Source organism: Pezoporus wallicus, unplaced genomic scaffold, assembly GCF_028554395.1.
Source record: "Pezoporus wallicus isolate ANWC-B61680 ecotype Strahan unplaced genomic scaffold, APGP_CSIRO_Pwel_v1 contig_4238, whole genome shotgun sequence".
NCBI lineage: Eukaryota > Metazoa > Chordata > Aves > Psittaciformes > Psittacidae > Pezoporus > Pezoporus wallicus.
This window is the reverse complement of record NW_026637932.1, coordinates 1,019,832-1,039,202: the sequence shown is the minus strand read 5'-3', so window position 1 is coordinate 1,039,202 and position 19,371 is coordinate 1,019,832. Positions and strand designations below refer to the sequence as shown.

Below are 19,371 nucleotides of genomic sequence, written 5' to 3'. Positions count from 1 at the left end.
AGCAGCCACAGCACTTATTCCTGATGCCTGAATGAAGGTCTGCATGAACATACTTATTAATCAGTTAGTGCCTGTTTTTAAACCACCTGTCTTATTTAAAAAAAACCAAACAAACAAAACAAAAACCACACACACACACAAACCAAACCCAAACCCAAACCAAACCAAACCTAAAAGCCAACAAAATAACCCAAAAACAAAAGTAAACAAATTGCACTTTTACATATATTAGAGTCCTGATTTGATAACACCGGGAAGTGCCTATGTCATGGCATCACAGCCATGGGCTAAACCACTACCAAAAAGTAAAAGCTCTGATATATAAAATAAAAAGAAATATTTTTTCTTGAGAAATGTTTAGATATTGTTTTAATCTTAGACTAGGGATCTGGTGGATTACATATATGCATTTTGTTGCATTTAGACCTACAAAAACTCAGGTAGATCATGATTGCATTTCCTCAGATGTAGCAACTGTGCTATGTTACTGAAGTCAGTGGGAACACTGCTACTGACCTCATTAGCTTTTCAGAGATAGGAAAATGATCCATGGGACATTTCAGTATTTTAAAAGTTCAGTATTTAAAAATGATCTTTGAACTACTTCTTTATTATTTGTGAGTAAAACCCATTTTATTTTAAGCAAAATATTTTCACAAAATGAAAATGTTTAATTTTGGGTTGTGTAAGATTGTGGTATCGAAAACATATAACAAAAATCATTTCTATACAAGGTTTGCTCTGAAAACACCAATATGTTACCAGTTTCCTTCCTGGTTTTGTTTCTAAAGAAAACATGGGTTAAATTGACACCAGTTTGTGGAATTTATCAGCACTGCTGGAATTGCATTCTACGAAAGAAGATGGTTTCATCAAAGCTGTTCCAAGAAGCTTAGTTATTGAATCCACATGGAAAAAAACAAGCTTTATGTAGATCCCAGTTACAAAGAGTCTACTGTTTGCTAGTAAGGGATCAGCGTAACTAAAATAGAGGTATGGACAAGACAAAAGTTTCTAAAGGAAGCTTTGTGGTTCATCACCCTACTTATTTTCTCTGAGGATTATGTAAAGATTGTTAAATGTTGTGGGTTTCTGTTCAAATTAAACACAGCATATAAATATTTCTCTTTACTGATCAAACTACTACAGGTATTGCATATACTTTAGCAGCAGATTATGAATTTGGCCCTTACATTTTATCATATATATCCCACATGCAGTATCAGCTCTGTTTTCTAAGGACAGATTCAAAATCCAATGAACTTATTTCAAAAAGGAATGAATAGTAAGCATACCATTTTCTTCCATGAATAATTATATTCTGTGTTTATAGAGAATTTATTTTTCAAAGCTGTAGACAAATATTAACCAAACAATCATCACAACATCCTTGTGTGCCAGGTTTTATATATAAAGAAATGAGAAAAAAAAAAAAAGAGATACAAAATACAGTGCCTAGCACTTTAGTCCTGTAACTAGGGTTTCAAGTTAAAGTAATGCAAATAACAATAATGGTATGGGAGAAACCTTTCAAGTTTGAGTGTCTAACTGGCTTGATTTTCATAGGTTTAGACTTCTGAGCGCTCACAACTCCCTTTGAAGTTGATTGAAAATGTGAGTGTCAGCACACATTAAAATCAGACCACTAATTTAGATGCTTAAACATGAAATTTAAATTCACAACTTTAAGTTTGGAAAAATTCACCTAGGTGATTTTTCCAAAGGTAGCTTACAAACCAGTGTCAGAACTAGGAGACTCTTGGTTTCCAACACCTTGTCTTCACAGAAATTCCAGCACAGACACTATGGGCTAAATGAAACACAAAGTGATAGATCTATACAGCTGAAGGAAGTTGGTGTGGGCAGATACTATTGCGTGTTACCATAATCCAAAGATTTGGATGAGATACTGCAACACAAATGTCCTTTTTTTCCCAGAGCAACTTAGCTGCAAAAATAGCTGATACAACACTGTTTCAGGGAGAAGACACTGAAAGTCTGGTTACTTTACATACACTGCTCCTCTTACCTACTTGCATGTGACCTACCACGTTACTGAGAAAACCCTCATAAACCTGGCTGTGTTATCATCTATGAAATTATGGTTTAGCTTTCTTTGCGCTCTAAGAAGTTATGCACCAGGTTGTCCTGTTCAGTGTCTTAAGATCAATTCCTCTGCTTCAAAGGAGTATGAGGAATTTTTCTTTCTATGTACATAGGACCTAATTCTGGTTGTTACGTGCAGATAATATTGAGAGAAGAGAGGCTATGAGGAGCATCTTCTTCATCAGCTCTCAGTCACAAGAGATGGCCATAGTACAGAAGGGATGTTCCTTGATCCATATGATTTCCTAGCTTTGATGAAGTGGCCAAAGGTCCCTTTTATATTATGACTGCAGCAAGATGCAAGAAGACTTTGACACACTGACTCCCTAAAATCAAAATAAGGGTTAGAGCTGGTGAATTCTGTCTAGTACCAGCTCTCTATGGAGATATGTCTCAGGATATGTCTAACTTACTGCGTACTGCCACTCAACAGAAGTCAGTTTGTAGTGAGAATTGTCAGACACTGAGAACCCAACACACATGTCATGCATTTCTATCTGGGCAAGTTCTATCTGGGTCGTGTGCTCTGAATGCTTGAGACTGGTCAAATCCCATCAAGGGCACTCCTGAAACACATCCTCTAGCTGGCGATATCCAAAGGAACAAGGCTGTTTCTGGATGTGGACCAAAGCTCAGTGTTTTGGGAGGACAAGTTGATATGATTTAAGTGTGCAATCCTAATTTATGTGCACCCTCCATGGATGCACACTCTCCATGTTCTCCCATGTTGGTTCTGTAGCCTGGTACTTCCAAGGCCAGCATGCATCGGGATTTTGCCTGCAGCAGAACTCTGTAGGGTGGGCACTAGTCAAACAACTCAAGCTAATAAACCTATGAAACAGAGAAGAGGTAGAAGCTGGGACTTACAGTAAGCTAAGGCCAGTTATTACAAAGGGTTGTTAGATCCTTTTAACAATCAAGAACAGATACTATAATCTTACTTACTAAAGCCTCATCTGTAAGTCCTGCTCATACCCAACTGACCTTGGAAATATGCAATAATGCTATAGCTGTACCAAAACTGGACAAAATAATAATTAAAAAAAAATCATAAATAAGGAAGGTCTACCATGGTTCAGTGTGTTTTCTTCCCATTACATTTTGGGAGAGAATGAGGCATATGAACATCAGAAAAGAATCAGCTTAAACTGTGATGCTTGCAGCTTTAATTATGAGCAACCCCAAGTCTCTGTTTATAGAAGAGAGATTACCTACATGTTATTTGAAAACCATTGGGTGTAAGTTTATAGTGGTAACAGGCAAGTCTAATTTTCTTTCATACTTAGGATTTAATAGGTACAGAATACTGCCCAAGGGAAAAAAAATGAACAAGTAGTAACTTGATATTTATTCTACACAGACGTGAAGAAAGCTTAAAGAAATACACAATGTCCGAAACACTGACATGTATATTTTAATTGTAAAGTTGCTTTTCTAATAGATTTTTCTCTTATGGAACAGGATGAAATAGTTGCAACATCTTCCAGTGAAAAAAATCCCACCTCAAAACCAATCCCAAACATCCCAAACCACCACAAAATTCTGTTTAGAAAATCTTATGGTGGAGTCATAAAAACTGCACTGAGTTTGTACAATCTGAAATTGAGAAATAGTAGTACTGTTTTGTATAAATTATGCTTTTTTTTTTTTTTGGGCCAGATTATTTTGTAAATATGGATTCCTTCCGCTTCCAGGACAGATTATATTTATCATCTTCCCTGGAGAATATTACTGAAGAATCCTCAGATGTTTTCAAGCACACAGATCCACAGCCCTGATACTTTGACTGCAGTAAGGAAGCACTAATGTAATGAGAGGGGCAGTGGTGGAAATCCTAAAATCTCCTTTGCCCTTCTGGTAAAACCATGTCTGCAGAAACAGAAACATTTCTGCAATATAAGCCCTGTTACTATTTTTCTTTTTTGCAGATGGAAGTAGAGGCATAGTCAATGTAGGTGGTTTACCCAAGAAAATGTGGAAGGTTTGTGACAGAACCAATATGTGAAGTGTGAGTTTATCTTTGCTCTTATTTCATGCTCACTTGCATCCTGGATCTCCTTCTGACACTAGACCTTGAAAGCTGACTCATCACAGGTTCTTTAATATGCTTAAGCTAAAGCCTATATGAAAAATACTGGCCATTATTTTAAATAAACTTATTTTTACAGTGGATAATTTTCATTTCAACATTATTTATAGGAAATGTATTTGGTACCTCAATTCCTTTTCCTTTTTTAACACAAGAATTGTCATTTGCTTTGCATTTTACGACAAATTAAATTATAAAAAGACTCAGTTGTGTAACTATCAACACTATGGTATTTCTTCTTATTACGGAGACAAACAAGGAGTACATAGGAAAAAAAACCTGTGAATCTTGTTTCTGATCGTACTGAAGCAAGTAACCCATTATACCAAGGTTAATTTGTTGACTCATGATTTCCACTTATCCAATGATATACTGAATCATATGAACAAACCTCTACAATCTAATCAGTTTTTTTTATTGAATCCTGACCTTTTATACACCTTCTTCTTGATTATGAATGACAGTGACCTTTATCTAATTTAAAACACACATACTGATGCAAAAATATGCAAAGTACACATGTAAATTCTGAATTAAGATGAAGATGTGCATAATCTTCCGGAGAGAAATTGCTTTAGAGAGAGATGTTTATATTAGGGCCAATTGAGGGTATGTGGGGAGAAAAAGTGAATTAGCCAGAACTCAGATGCGTTTTTGGAAGCACAGCTGTGGAGGTACTGAATTTTGCTTAGATTTTCTCAGCTTCTATTTAGAATCCTGAAATGTCAATATAAATATCAATTTTTGTTATGCTATTCAGCATTTTACAGCATTCATGAAATGCTCAAAATGCAATAAAATCAGACAAAATACCTCTTCACCTAAGATTTGGCAGACTGTATCTCAGTATTCCATTTATGTTTCACTAAAAATACGTAATATTTATTTTCTACAACACAAAAGCTTGGTCAAATTTTCAACATTATAAAAGCTGGCTGGTTCATCTGGTGATGTCTTTTTTTAAATTCAGGATATAATTAGGAACTGCTGCAAATGCTGAAAAACAAATAAACAAACATAGGAGGAGTAACTCCAAGGGAAAAAGAAAGAACTCCCTAAGTTTTCTTTGGCTTTTTTTATATTCATCACTAATGGGTCTGAACTGAAATTGCTAAAGATGAACCCAGCAATGGGCACAGTCGCAACCATTGTGCAATCCTATAATCCAATCTCTCTCTTCACAAGTCATTCCTTCCTCTTAATTGCTGCAAACCTAAGTGATAGATCAGTGGTTCTGCTCTATCCACTCTCTTAAAAAAAAAATATTAAATATACATATATTTACAGAAAATTTCCAAAACTCTATGTAAAGAGCATCAAACCAAAAATGTAACAAACACATTCGTCTAAGAGACTCCAACCAAACAGTACCTGGCATTAGCATGTACTTTCATGATTAACAACAGGGGGTTGTCAGACTGCTATTTCTGAAATAAACAGATTTATCCTGACAGATAATCAGCAGTTTTCACTACCTAATACATGTTATCATCTGCCGCTGACATCATTACATTAAAAGCGCACTTAGTATAATCTTTTGTAGAAAATTAAGCCTGTTTCATGGCACACTTTTGTTGGATTTTTGGGGGGATAGAGGGAAGCCCAAGGGAGAGACTGGAACATTAGAGAAAAGATACATGCCAACCAAGACAGGGAAGGTCCCCAGAAATGCTATGTTGTATTTGTTTTTTCATAATCTATTAATGTAACTTTAAATAAATTGAATCCAATGTTCTGACTGTAGATCATGTCCTGTACTTTTAAGCAGCCTGTTATAATGTCCTTGTCTGTCCCTCATATTACCTCAATACTCTTCTGTGTCTGTCTGTCCTTCCTGCTCCATGTAAAAAACAGCCACATAAAGCCGATCTGTGAAACTTTTCTGATTTTCCCACTTACATTTTTGAGGCTGCTAGGAGGACTTTGGGAGATCAGTGATATCAAGCATAGCCTGTGTAACTTTTTGGCAAGCTCAACATTTCTCTTCTTTAACTTTCAGGCATATCTCTGTGGATCCCTCCCCTGAAAAAGGAGGCACCAGGTTACACTGGACAGGAAGTGCAGAAGTTACAGAAACAATGGAAAAGCTCATCACAGACCAGTTCCATGACCTGCAGGAAACGTTGAACAAGGTCACTTACGCATAGGGTCCCTGTGGATCCCTGCCTTCCAAGCGGTCTACTCCTTCAGCTCTGTTTCTGCAGTGATCAAGTTAGTACTCAACATGGGCAATGACATTTTAGTAAGAGAAGCTTATTATACCTCCTGTATATAATCCAAGTAAACTATTCTTGCGTCAGTTGTAAAGCTGATGGGAATTATATATCCTCAGGTTCACTGGGGAAAATTCTGAAATTTCTTTCCTTTTTTAGATTTTAGGTTGCCAATTAACATTTTACTATTACTGTTCTATGAATTCATCTGATGTACCCAGTGCAAAGAGTAGGTAAAAGAAATTACGTGGGAGCTGTTGCTTGACTTTGACAAGTTTTTTATCCTCTTCATCAGAGTGCAGTTTCTAAGTCATAGACTTAGACTGTTCTGTAGGGGCAAGTCAGATATCAAAGTGCTGGCTCCAGTGGCCTGTTGTGACTAGCTTTATTTCTCCAGAGACAGAACTTTCATCCCTCTTTCAGTCCTTTGTCTCACATGGGATGCATTTTGTCTCCTGCCTTCTTCTTTCATAACTTCATAGGAAGAGAAGTAAAGAATAGTGGCTAGTTACTGAGGGATGTTTATCCATTCACACTCATGCATTTTCATGTCACATTCTCCCCAAGGTTAACCTCTTCTCCCCCCCCAGACTGGCAGAATTAATACAGTGGGAGGGATGAAGTCCCTTAAGTGACAAATGTAACCTTTAAAGAAGTGGCAGGATCACAAAGACTTTAAATATGTCTAAATTCCTACATACTCTTTGTCTCTTACAAAACTTAACCTTTGAGAAATATGTATGTTTTGGTTTCTTACCTTCCTTTATCCCTTTACTCCTCTCCCTAAAATTTCAGTTGTAGTTGTTAAAACTAATGTAAAATTTTACCACAGATCTTTTGCCTCAGGTACACTGGACAAAAACTCAGCATCTCATACTCTCATGTAGAATGGAGAAAGAAATGCTAATCTAACCAAATGATTTCAGTGGTTTATTTTACTTCTAAAAGTGTTGCATTTCTACTGACCCTCATTCTTTATATTTCTGTACACAGTGATGTTTGAGGTTGCTTGGATTTTTGTTTGCATTAGATATTTTTTATCCAAAGGTCAAGTGAGCACTGCTTTTGAGTCAGATGCCTACTGGCTGCATTTCTAATAGTTAATCTTTTCACACTGAGAGAAATAAAAAAGTGGAAGACAGTTCAAGCTATCCCAAATAAACAGACAGAAGTAAAGCAACTATTACTTTTCCTGTGTGGACTGCTCTTGCTCATTTCTCCTCAAGAGATAACACTCTGTGACATAATGTCAGATAACCATGTCCAATGTTTCACAGACTTGCCATTTAAAGATTCATTTCCACTCCACTTATTTTCTTTTTATCTGCCTCTTTTTTGGTGCATTTCATCAGTGAAAATTTTCATGTAGACTCCCCAGAAAAGGCACTGGGGAGAGAGAGAGAGGCAAAAGGGTCCAACTTGACTTAAAACACCTCTAGAAATTATAAACGGAGTACGAATGAAATGTTCTCATGAGAATAGTTGTTTGCATAAAATTCTCAACTGTTACTAAAGCTTCAGTGCAGTTTCTGGGGAAGACAGATACATAAAGCCTCAGGTTAATTTCAGTCATTACCAAGCATTTTACATCTGCTGAAGAATTCCAAACATATAAAAGGATGTCAATCTAAACCTTTAGACTAAAATAAATAAATAAATAAAGAACAACTTCAAAGGCTGTCAGTAGGCAAGTTATGGATCTGATTCAGCTTTTAACCCCTAGAGGTATGAGCACGTTTTATCTGAAAAGAACTGCAAGGTCTGTACTCTGCAACATTACATTTTAATAATCTACAGTACACAGAAATGATAAGAAAAGAGAATATGATATAATTTTGTACATAATTTGATGAGAAGCTGTGGGGAACATATTCTTTCTATGCAATTATAGAAAATACTAATGACAAATCATTGACTGAGAACTTTGTTGACAGTTAGATTTCCTATTTACAGCTGTACTTAAAGACTTTAGTACTTTTTAGGATTCCCAAATTTTCTTCCTTCACTAGAATATTTTTAAGGTATAGTTCGGCAAATATACCTGCTTAGAGCTGAAAACAGCTAAGGCCTTTAAGAAGTTGAATGGAACTTATTAACAATCTCTACAGCATCCTTTTAAGATGATAATTTATCTTTTTAAGTGTGTTCTGTAAAACCAGCAAAAAGTCTGATGGGAGTAAGAGCCCTGCATTATACACAGCTACAAGGTTTACTGCCTCCTATAGATTCTGCTGCAAGGCACACTACAGTGGACTATCAGGTAACTTATCTTGAAGAGATGTTTGACTGAGTTACTATAGCAATGCCAAGTTTGCAGAGGCAGAGGAAGGAACCACACCAATAGAAAAAAGCAACTGGACACAGAACACTGACAATCTTGTTTAGAAAACTTTATAGCATGAACAAGCCTGAAAATAAACACAAAGGTTCACTCCTTTGAGAGTTTACTGAAAATACATTCAGAGGCCTCAATAATATAAACACTTGATTTTGTCTTACTTATTTCAGTATATCAAGGAATTAACTGAGTTACATCAGGTAAACCTGGTGAACCTACGAGTAGATTATTTGGAAGTAACTGCATGAAATGCTTCTGATGACTCACAAAGGAACACTTTTGTCCCTCTAAGACATTGGTCATTGGGTAAAAGGTGGAAAGGAAGTAGGAAATAACTGTCTGCTGCAACAATATTTTAATCCACTTACAAAAAAATCTTCCTTGGAAAGGCCTTTTTTCCCCTTTTTCGTATCTCCAGTGGTGAGTTATCTAATCTCATCTCTGTATATTGCTAAACTCCACAGGGATCACCTTTACTTCCCAACTTTATCCTGGCCAGAGATTCAGACAAAAGATCCTTAATGTCTTTCCTTAAGTTCAGCTCTCATCTCTCAAATCTATTCCCTTCTCTTTCACAAAATGAAAGAAGTCTTTTTTAGAAATGCTTCCCCTTCTACCCTTAATTTTTTTCCTTTTCTTTCTTCTGGGGGAGGCAGGATGCTGTATCAAATCTCTCTTTTCTATAAATCAAAATTGCTTTGTGTGGAGCAAGTTGCTGTGGAGAATATATTTTTTTTTCCCTGTGTAAAAGGATTCTAAAATCATACTTTTAAAACTCATAGATCAAAAATACATGCTTGTTCTCCCTAAGTAACATTAATTTAGTCAAAAAACTCTGCACTTGAAAGAGTTAATAAAAATTCTAATTACAGGATAAGAAAGAAAGGTCAGACTCCACTTACATCATTGTGAAGGGCTTTTATTACACACTGCTATAAAACATATTTCTTTTTTCAGTTGCCATCCTCACAGGGTAACCTGCATACCAATAGGATCTCCAAAATGCCATGAAGCAAAATATATTTATCTGCTAAATTCTATGTACAGTAACCTAACAAATGCCAGAGAAAGAAAGATTGCCCTCTGCACAGTAATACTTGTGTAGATGTCTTCTTTATGCTAACAATGACAAGGCTCTCTAGGTTTGTACTGTACTCCAGAATGCACTTATTTCAAAAAACAGACTCTACATCAAAGAGAAAAGGTGCACATTTTAGGCACTGAGATACTTAATATAGTGAGCAAGTACTCTTTCATGAAGCATGCTAATTAAAAATATCTAATCCAGAAAGGAAAAACAGAAAACGTATATCCCAAGTGTTCTTGAGGAAATTAGACAGTGTATGTTTGGGAGTATCTATGCCTCTCTGTCCTGACTGGCCAACTAAATTCTGATTTTAAACTCTGTCTAAAGCTTCACAGAACTGTTATTTGATTAACTTGAGTGTGTTAGATAGTAAGTCTATACAAAAGAAGGGTGGCTCCAAATGTAATCATTGTAATTTCTTAACTCCAGCTGTGCAAGACAACAAACAAGAACTTTACTGTGGGACAAGTGTAAGTCAGAATAATTCTATTTTTTTTTTGATATATTACACTTCAAATCCAGTATCTGTGATTTAACACATACAAAGTTGTTTTTTATAGTTATTTTAATCATTTGCATCCCTAAATTCTTACAACTGCAAAGAAATATACATTAAAAAATGCAAGATTTACTGTTGGCTTTCATAAAACCAGTGTGTGCTGTCAGATGCATTAATTCAATATTTCATGTGATGTATGCTCAAAGTTAGCATGTAATTAATGAAGGAATGCCTGACTTTCCTTTTCTTAAGGAGTTTTTAAGAATCACATTCAAACAGTTGTGTCTGAGTTGCACTTTGTTTGCAGAGCCAGTACTGCCTGTCCAACATTTCCAAACAATAGATATTAGCAGAGAACTGTAAGGGTTCCATTTCACCACTTCTGCTGGCAATTCTATTAACTGTCTGTTTATCTTGTGGTCTAAATTTATGACAGGCCCATTTGCTGTGAGGCCTGGAGTTTCCTTGTTTACAATACTGCAAAGTAAAAGGTGACCTTTTTATTTTTGTTTAAAACCTTTCAACAGTTTGTTCTGCTCCAAAGATAGCACCTTAATAAGGTTTCAGGACAGAAAGCTCTCTTGATACTGTTTTCCTTTGGGGGGTACAGAGCACTGCATTAACTTACATAGACATTAGAAAACAATTTTAGAAGAAAATACAAACTTGACTAAAGAGTATATTCATAGATTAGAAAGCTGCTGCGCTAAGCTCATACCTGCCATTATGAAAAAGAAAAGAAAAGAAAACCCGGGGCGGGGGGGGGGGGGGAGATGGGGGAGGGGGGGATACATAGCTGGCTAAATAAACAGTTAAAACAGCCATTTAAACAGTTGCACCTATACACACAAGTAACAAAAGCATCGAGCACCTGGCGCAATTCTATCAGGACCTAATTCTGACAACAATATGCATCATTATATTGGGATCTGATAATGAGCAAACACTGGAGGCATTACATGTCTTTAGAAGAATCAGACTTCCTACCTTAGTAAGACAGATAGAAGGTAAGTCCCCCTTTAAAGAAAGTTGTAAGTAAAGCCAGGCAGCAGTTGCAGTAAATTGAGTCCTTTCAGTCACTGTATACATGCAGCAGTTCTGCAATAAGGGAAAAATATAATGGGAGGAGCAGCTGTGAACGAGTGACCTCCTGAAGCTGAGTTCTCTTTGTGAATCAAGCACTGAGAGCCAGTGCCTCTGATTTGCATGGATTATCTCCACTTGAACAGATACATTTAAATTAACTGGCACAGGGGCAGCGGGATGAAAAAAAAAGGGGGAAAAAAAAGAAGGAAGAGTGAGTGAGTGAAGGAGAGGGGAGCGGAGGAGAGCGAGGAAGGAGAGGAGATCGGGGCGCTTGGCTGGGTACGCTGGTTCAGGCAGCGCTGTGTCTCAGAAGAGCTACAGCTCCCTCTTCATGTCACAGTTGTAAGACGAGGAAAGCTGTCATTATGGTCGAGTTTAAAACAGGTTTTTCCGCCCCTCGGCCCCCCCAGCTTCTGATGGTCCATTTGATCAGATTTCTATAAACACTTAATAACTCAGTCTGTCATGCAGCTAGGGTTTTATACTGCAAGCCTCAAATGATTATAAATCTGGTAAACCCCACTAAATGATTTTAAACACAGAAATATTTTGAGCAGAGTAACTTGTACAAATGGAGATGGGATATTTCCAAGTGTGCCATGACAGATTTATTGTTTGTGAGTGTGCAGGTGTCTTTAAAATAGTTAAGGGAAGGCAGCATTCAAAGCACTTCTGTGCAGGAGAGTAACAGGATGGTGGTGTGTGCTCCAGCCAGTATTTTCAACATTATCTAAAATCTATCAAGACAAAAGAGATGCAAAAAATTTACATTCAACCGCTTCAGAATTTCTCCCTTATTACCATAAATACCACAAACATTACTTGTTGCACATTCCTGATTTGATTTAAATGCAGTACTTAAGCTGATTAGAGAAATACGAGAGTATGTTCAACCCTCTTCAACCTGCATCCAATCCAAGAGGAACCTTAACTAAACTTTGTTTCTTTTGTTTAGAGTACTTCAAATTAGTTATTTTTACACCAAAATATAGAATTTTGTGAACCTCTACAAGTATTCATTCCACTCCGAAAATCATGAACAGAAAGTAAAATGGCTGGTCATGTGTCTTTTCATTACCAGCTGAAAACAGGAAAGGATGAAATTAACATTTTTTAAGAATAATTATTTGGTAAGATCTGGTGAGACAAAATGTCCCATATTAGCAGTTAAAACATTTAACCTTTGTCTTGTTAAGAAGCATGTCTTGCTCTAAAATTCTGCTAACATGGTCAGAGATCAACAGAATGAAACCACCTACAAAGAAACCCAGGGCTAAATTCTATCTCTTGCTCATTTGCAGTTGAAGTAGAGTCCAATGTGAGTCCGTTGTGTTCCTCTTAGTGATTCACATTTCTGGGGTAAAGCCCTAGGAGTTCTCCTTGTAGGACCCCACCATTTATTGTAATGCAGATTCCAGAATGATGCCTCTATCTGAACAGAATATATCGTAAGTACTGTACTTAATCCAGTCATGAGAAATTGCTTCTTGGAAATAATCACATTTACAGTAAAATTTGCTGCAGATAAATGATTACATAGATATTGGACAAAGTACTGGAGAATATATTTGGATTTTCTAAGAAAGGCTATATGGCAGTTATTGGTGTCTGCCTGAGCCCCATAAAGTGCTTCCTCTGAGAAATGCTCTGGGTTCACTGGAAAAGGTTTGGGATTTTGATTATTTTATTATGAAAAGAGGGGGGGGATCCTTCAGCAAGACTCTGTGTATGTGAATATTTACCCTGATAATATTTAACCTCACCTAAATCTTATCTTTACCTGTGCAGTCTCCAGAACTTCTCAACCCTGTTCTTTGGTCATATATTATGTGTATGTTGGACCCAAAATTGTATTTCTAATTTTCTCTCTTGTTCTTTTTGCCATGACCACTCACTAGGTAATAACAGCTGAATTTGACTCCAGCAGGACACTCAGGAAACTAGTCACAATATCTAACCTGTATATGATAGCTGTGGAAAGCAGCCTCCCAGTTGATAGATGGCTTTGAAAAAGATGGACTGTGAACCAAATTTGCTCCTATTACTTTGCACCCTGCAATACACCTCTCAGTCCTGCAGTATGCCAGGCTGATAACGGCACAGCTGTTCAGTCCCAATAACCTGTACGTCACCAGCAAAAGGGATGCCCAGAAAAAGGAAGAAATATCCAGCAGTAAGAGGGATTTTCACCTTAAAGTTACACGTAAGAGGAAATGTAAGGAATTGAGACAGCCATGAAGGGTACATGACAAATTTCAGGGACAATGTAAACTGGATGCAGCAGCTGTGGGATGTCTTATTCTCTGGAAAGATATGGACGGCTGAAGTGTCATCTGCTAAAGTTCATGAAAAGATGTGCCTGGAGGCAGTGTTGAATGAAGATGTGTGTTTAAGGAAATGGTGTAACAAAAGTAAACTGAATGGGCAACTGGGGATTTATGGACACTTATTGAGAGAGAGGTCATATAAGAGATAGCTTAGAGGAGACTGGTGAGTCGGGGAAGCCTGCAACAAAAAAGAGCAAGTGGAACAGTCTGGATAACAGAGCAAAGCTAAAGAATATGCTTGCCATCTGGGAAACTGAAAAAGTACAGCAGACAAAACCAAAACAGAAGGTAGAAAGAAAGTGGAAAAGTTAATTCCAGCAAAAATTGTAGGAGACTAGGATCCAAAGAGGTGTATGAAGGGTGGAGAAATTTGTGAGAAGGTAAAAACAAAAGGAAGTCTCATCTGTGAGTAGAAGATAAAATCGACTAAGAATAAAAGTAGTGCCAACATGAACTGGGAGACTGTGTTAAACAACTAAGTTGTCACTAGATCAATTCCACAGAACAGGATGCGAGGTCATTTCCCAAGAAGGAGGATGTGAGATGTGGGTGCGAAGGGAAAAAAAAGATTTTGCTAGGAATAGGGAAGAATCATTTTTCTTTAAATTAAATTTTCTTCCCAGTGGGAAAATGACACTATGAAATTCCCACTGGGATAAATCAAAGATGATTACATGAAATCATTTCATTTTAGGTAGGGGAAAATGCCTAAAAAGTTAAGACTCATGGGATTGATATCTGGCTGACTGGAACTGAGATCCACATAGTTAAAAAAAGAACCTTAAGAAATACATGGAAGCCTTGGTAGAGATTCATTACATCATCAACCCTTCTTACTGTACACAAGAAGAAAATCTGGTCAATGAAAATTAAGCTATGGTTGAGTGGATGATCAGGAAAGAAAAGGTAAAACTATATATTGGGACCACAAGCCACCCAGGAAAGATGTAAAGACAGCATAAGTAAACTTCTTTAGCTACCTTCTAATAATCTGATAGATTAGAAAGGAATAAGAAAGGATGGCATGCATCAAACAGAATATGTTTGGGACAAATTAATGCATATGTTTACCAAAAAGCCAACAGCCAGTAAGAGATGTAACTATTGCTGTCTTTGTTCTAATAAGCAATATAGATGCTATGAGAAAACTGGTCCAGAAAGTAGTCCAAATACTGATCATGAGTTAAGCTCCTTTAAAAGAAATGTGAAAATCAGTAAAAATAAGATTTTATAGCTCTAAGGGCAAATTTTGATAATCTAGAAAGACTTATTAAAATTAAAAAGACTGATCTATTCAAGCCTTTGAATGTGGAAGAGCCTTGGAATTACTTTAAATCAAAGGTGCTAAAGCTATGGAATGTATAGCTGATTGATGGAGGGAGGGAAAGTGTTGGAAAGCGGTCAAGCCATTCCATGAAAAGGAAGAACACCTTCAAGAAGGTTATTATTGCTATGCAGGGCACAAGAGAAAGCAAAAAAAGACATATCAGCAAAGACAGATCTGGTTGAGAGGTCAAAATGCAAGGTAAAGTGAACACTGTCAATAGTCAAACTGCACAACTATTTTCAAGGGATATTGAAACACAGCAAAACAATCTTCATGCAAATAAAAGAGACCAAATAAAACATTGGACTTCAATACAAGGGGGAGTCAATGGAAATAAAGAAAATCTACCTACAGTTAAAAACTGAGTATTTTGTTTCTGTTTTCAGTAATATTGACCAGAGAGGAAACAGGATAAATAATGGGAAAGAAGACATGATAGAAATTATCAAGCTTTAAGCAAAGCTAGAATCACAGTGCACTCAGGCCAGGGGGAGGTATCAAATAAACTTCATTCCACAATTCTGACAAGAAAGGGAACATGAAATCGCAAACTTGGTAGGAAGCAGCTCAGGCATGATACTAGCTGACTGGAGAAAAGCAAATGTATTATCCATTTCTAAAAGGGAGACCTATGCAGCTACAAACCCATTAGTTTGACCTCAGTAGCTTTAGAAGAAATTTTGAAGGAAAGATAATTGAAGACAGGGAGGTAAATGGAAAATGGGATAACTTACAAAAAGGATTTACTAAAGATAGATCGTGCCAAGTGAATTTGTTATCTCTCTTTAATAAGATAACTGATTTTCTAGACAAAGGATTTGTGATGCATCCTATCTATATCTGTGCTGCATATGATACAGTATCACATAGGAAACAGGGGATTAGGAGAAGAGTTGTAAAGTGGATAAAAGATTGCTTAATGGATAGATGGCAACAGGTGGTATTGAAAGAAATAGCATCAAACTGCAGGAAGTTTACTAGCAGGAATTCTCAAAAATCATTCTCAGGATCAATCTTTATTTTTTTTAGGATCTAGGCATAAAGAGAGGAGATATGAAATCTGTAATTTCATTAAGCTAGGAAACAAAGTCATTACAAAAAGGATCACTGTTTTTTTTTTATTGCATAAAATATAGGTACCTGAATATTTTACACACACACATAAAATATGGCATTATAGTTTCAATAATAAAAAGGGAAATATTCATGCCATCCACAGGCCTGAGAGTATGGCCTTATCTGAAATTCTGTGCACAGTCTTTGTCGCTTGGAGTCAAGAAAATATGCTAAAACTGGAATAACTGCGGAGAAGTGCAACTGCAGTGGCTGGCAGACTGGAGAGCCACCACTTAGGAAGGAGAGTGAAATGCTTGACTGCTTTTGTCTGGCTAAGCAAAAAGCTGAAAGAGAATATGGCTGATGTCTATAAATGTATTTATTAGACACCAGGCTGAAAAAACAGCCATATAAAGCTATAGGATAAGGCTGACAAAGGAAAAGCAGCTCATGCTTAGATAAGAAATGCAGAGATGATTCCAGCCATCAGAAACGTGAATTTTCCAGTCCCCAAATAGCTGTAGTAGGGGTAAAAAAACCCACTAAAATTAACTGCATTTTAATGGAGAATGATTCTTTTATTGAAGAAGTCATCTCACCAGGTTGCCTATGCAATTAGAAGAATAGACTCGAGAGATTCCTTCCCTTTGTTCCCAGTTTCTGTAATATATTCCATTGAACTTGGTGACCTGTCATGTGTCTTCTCCCTCCCCCTTTTTAATGCCAATCAGTGTCTTTGGTGTTGCTGAAGAATCGAGCAGATTCAATGGTGTATCTGTCATGCTTCAGAATATGCTGTCCGTGGATGCACCGTGCATTCTTCCCACTTCTACCCTTCATTTTGAAACATGTCTGATAAGGAAAGATTATGTCATAGATATAGCAATTATTTTAGCATCCAGTACAGCATGTTAGGCCCTCCATCCAAGATAGCTCGGAAAAAGAAAAGGAACATTGAAAGGAATAAAATAATCTAGTGAGAAAAGACAAGAGTGCAGGAAAATATTACTGGAGCAAAAGGAATAAGAAAAGCATATTATCTTTTAGCATGACTGAGATCACAGAGCAAGTCAGGCAGAGTTAGAGTGAAGGATGTAGGAAAGATTAGAGAAAATGGACAAAGAAATTCAAAAACATTTTTTAACCTTACAAGAGGCTTGATTTTGATTCACTTATGAAAGAGGGCCCTTTGATTTATTTAAATCCACGTGAACATCCTTGCTCTGCAATTGTACAACCTGTTAACAATTCTCTGTTGATTAGACAATGGAAAAGCAGAAAAGAACCAATCATGGTTGTAATGGCAGAAAAGCCAAATACACGCTAACAACTGGATATCATGTTGATAGGACATTGCTACATCCTGGAAAGGAGAGTCTGGCAGATATAACTCAGTATCTACAAAGTCTGATTAATATGCAAAAGCCCAAATGTGATTGCTGTTGGTGCTATTTTGTTTATTCCCATTTCCAGTATGGCCAGATGTGAACATCAACAGCAACCAAACACATTCGGATAAAATAAGAGCTCCTAGATTTCTCATAACTCATAAATCTATATACAAACTGTAACTAAACCCCAAATATCCAAAATAACCATTATCAAAAGGTTCTACCTAAAGTACTTCTGGCAGAGTCAGAGCTGATTAATTCCAGAAAGAAGAGCATATGATCTGGTTTCCTAAGGAGGAAAGAAGAAGAAATCAGATCCTTGGTGACCCTTTAAATGAAGCCTTTGAAGGAGGCAGAGCCTTCTGGCTGAAGTAATTTCATTGAGAAAAGCAGCTTTGTTCAACTGAAGAAGTTTTGACAAAGTGAGTAGATTCCAAGGAAGGCTCTGAGGAAACTTTAGTTCCCTTGTAATTCATTTTGTAGAGGTGAAGAAATGTGATGCAGCAGCAGTGCAGCTGTCTGCGAGTCTTGGACCCTGCAGAACAAAGCTAGAAAAGAATTCTACAACTAAATCTGCAATTTCCAAACGTTTTTCTTCCCCCCCCCCCCCCCAATTTGTGCCAAAATCTTCATAAAAAACAAAACAAACCGCCATAGAAACAACCTGTCTGAACAACAACCGATCTTCAGGTTTCAGCCTGGAGGCAGCTCAAGTCTAACCTGCCAAGGAGATATTAGGGCATGCATGTGGAATTCACACTCAAACTAATCCACTGAGAAGCTGAGAATCCACATCTCAAGAAAAAATTAATTGAAACAAATGTTCCAGAGATTTTTCACAAAATGTACAATCTATGAAAAAAAGAAATTGGTACCTGGTGAGAAACTATTTCATTCACAAATTTCTGTATGAGTTTAATTCTTCTGTATGCTTACAGATACATATGAGTCTTTTCTTAGTTTGGAAAGACTCTGTAAAGTAGTTTCATAACTTGTACCAAAAAATGGAAAAATTGATGCTTTTTATAGTTTGAAGTTTACCTATAATGTTTGTAGGCGATGAACTTGCTAGTTCAGCCTTTCAAACCCTACATAAAGAGATAGTAGAAAATGCATTTTAAACAAATTTAGCGCCAGAAGAAAAAGGAGTAAAACAGAATATTCCAGAAAATACTGAAACTATTACTGGTATTTTACTTGTAATGACAGCTTTCCTGCACTTTTATATAGCATAGAGTGCCTGTTAGGCTGAAATGTGGCGGATAATCTTTATAGAAGAGGGATGAAATTGAAATCCAAAGTCAAAGACTGTATAGTGTAATGAGCAATAGACAGGCTATGCATTTAATTCCATTAAGTGAAATGTATTTAATTAACAAAAGTGTTAGCAGAATTAAAACCTCACACTAAAGGAATGTGAAAATCATCAGTGGCAGCTAAAAAGCTGCTACAATATGGCACATATTTCAGAACAACTGAGGCTGATGTGGCATTAAATACATATGAAATGAATAAAAAAAAAAACCTGACAAAATTGTAGCAAAATTTGAATGCTAATTTATGGCACCTACTGAAAGAATCAGGACAGCAGATCATCTGCATATAAATGGCCTCAACACATTTCTCAGTGCCAGTCTCTTATCCTGCTCAAAAGGAAACAAATCACTTTTTTTTAAGTAGAGTAAGGCAAGAAATGGTCAAACAGGAGTTTCATTAGTTGAAGAACAATAGTATTAATAGTTTTTTTAATATAGTCTAGCAAAATTAAGAAATGGTTGAAAATGAGGTATGGATGAGAAAAAGCAAGAAAGAAAGCACAAGAACTAAAATAAAATATCAAAATAAGCCTCCA

The 19,371-nt window shown here is 36.6% G+C and overlaps 1 long non-coding RNA gene across 2 annotated transcripts in view; it reads right to left on the bottom strand.

The window, feature by feature from the left end:
• The window catches only part of LOC130598664 (uncharacterized), a 163,750-nt gene extending 152,196 nt beyond the window's left edge, over window positions 1-11,554 (bottom strand). For both annotated transcript variants that reach the window (XR_008972051.1, XR_008972052.1), the window contains exon 1: window positions 11,320-11,554. This is a non-coding gene — a long non-coding RNA (uncharacterized LOC130598664). The remainder of the gene's footprint in view (window positions 1-11,319) is intronic.
• Between the last annotated feature and the right edge of the window lie 7,817 nt (window positions 11,555-19,371).